Source organism: Mus caroli, chromosome 12 (genome assembly GCF_900094665.2).
Source record: "Mus caroli chromosome 12, CAROLI_EIJ_v1.1, whole genome shotgun sequence".
Classification (NCBI taxonomy): Eukaryota; Metazoa; Chordata; class Mammalia; order Rodentia; family Muridae; genus Mus; species Mus caroli.
In genome coordinates, this window is record NC_034581.1 from 27,911,995 (window position 1) to 27,914,235 (window position 2,241).

Below are 2,241 nucleotides of genomic sequence, written 5' to 3' on the forward strand. Positions count from 1 at the left end.
TACTGTCCACACTCCTCCTTCCAACACACCATCTCAGAATTGCTGAAATGGTGACTCTGTCCCCCGTGGGAGAAAACAGCTGCTCCTGTGTTCCCAGCTTTCACCCTCTACCCATTATTAAGCTTTGCAGCCCCTGGAAACTTGCTTTCATTTATTTTGGTTTGCCTTTGAGGAAGGATCTCTTTGTGTAGCCCCCAAGCTGACCTCAGACGCATGTTTCTCCTGCCCTCACCTGCCTTGTTTTGGGATTATAGTATCACATCTATTTTGTAACTTGCTCCCTAGTGGGGTAAAACTGACAGTGTTCACACACCAGTTAAACAACAATTTCAGACAGGTTCTATGCTCTGAAGTGCTTAGAGCAGGTCATGTAGTGTAAAGCACAGACCATGCTTAGAGTAGGACATTGTGGCACAGAGCAGCCATGGCACAGGATGGCGAGTGCATATGTATGCTCTGGGCAGGGAATGTCTTGTTGGAAGATGCGACCTGGGAAATAAGAAATCCATAGTCTTTGCTTAAAAACTTCAAGAAGTTAGGCAAGAGGAAGAGCTAAGTGCAAAGGTGTTGAAGGACGTGGCTGCTGAAAGGACAGAGCGGTGCTAGTGTGCCTAGAATCTTATGATTTGCTGAGGGCTGGATGGGGAAACGACTCCCGGGAGGAGAGGTGCCCATGCACTAGCAGGTTTGGCTCAGAACAGAATGAGGAACTTAACACAGGAAAGGGGTGGAACTTCTTTGTTTTGTTTTGTTTTGTTTTGTTTTTTTGTTTTTGTTTTTTGAGACAGGGTTTCTCTGTGTAGCCCTGGCTGTCCTGGAACTCACTCTGTAGACCAGGCTGGCCTCGAACTCAGAAATCCGCCTGCCTCTGCCTCCTGAGTGCTGGGATTAAAGGCGTACGCCACCATGCCTGGCGGGGTGGAACTTCTTGCACAAATAGAGGGGCTTCCTTGATGGGAGCTGAAACACCTACCTTACAGTTCCTTTCCTTAGTTTAAAGAATTTTTCTCTCCATTTTCTCATTCCATCTGATTATTTCTTCTCTTCTACTTTCCGCACCACCCTTTAGTTAAGCTTGTCTGCAGGGCTGGTGCAGAGTACTCTTATAGTTGTCTATGAAATGTTTTCCTGTAGCAGTCTTATTCAGCCTAGAGCCCTAGACTGCACACTCTCCACTCCATCTCCCAAATTCACATCTCCCCTGGCTTTTTAATTTAGCTGTTGTAATGGTTTCAGTAGATGTGGCCCCCATAGCCTCATGTGTTTGAATATTTGCTCCATAGGGAGTGGCACTATGTTGGGGATATGGCCTTGTTGAAGGAAGTGTATCACTGCAGGGGCAGGCTTTGAGATCTCCTGTGCTCAAGCTATGCCCAATGTGGCTCACTGTCTCTTCCTGCTTCCTGTGGATCAAGATAGAGAACTCTCAGCTCCTTCTCCAGTACCATGTTAGCCTGGATGCTGCCATGCTTTCCACCATGATGACAATGGACTGAACCTCTGAACCGTAAACCAGCCTCACTTAAATGTTTTCCTCTGAAAGAGTTGTCTTGGTCATGGTGTCTCTTCACAGCATTGGAAACCCTATCTAAGACAGCTGCTCTTTTGTTTTTGTTTTTGATTTTGTTTTTGTTTGGTTTGGTTTGGTTTTTCAAGACAGGGTTTCTCTGTGCAGCCCTGGTGGTCCTGGAACTCACTTTGTAGACCAGACTGATCTTGAATTTAGAGATCCTCCTGCCTCTGCATCCCAAGTACCAGAATCAAAGGCATGCACCACCCCCACCCCCAGGTCTTTTAGTTGCTTACTTGACACTTTATTTGTATAATCACATCTTTAACTTAACACACCCAAAATGAGGATTTAAGGTTTTTGAGTCCCCTACCCTTCTGTAACAGACACACTGAAGCATGGGGCTCTGTGGGGATAATCATGGTACGTAAAGTGTCATGCTTAACGTTATTTGTGCTCTCTAAGATTTCTGGTTCTCCTCTTTCAGAACATTTGAAAGATTATATGTATGTGTATCCTTTCCTTTAGTTCCAGAAATAGGAATGGAAACTCTGTGTTGCCCCTTCCCCTTCCTTCCAGACTCTGCTTGCCTCCACGCATACCGATGTGGTCATGTGCTGAAATGTGGATATCTAAGATTAAAATAGCCTGGAGTGCTGGGGCAGAGCATGGAGGAACCCTACCCCAGCAGTCAGTCCCTCTCCCTCTCCCTCTCCCTCTCCCTCTCCCTC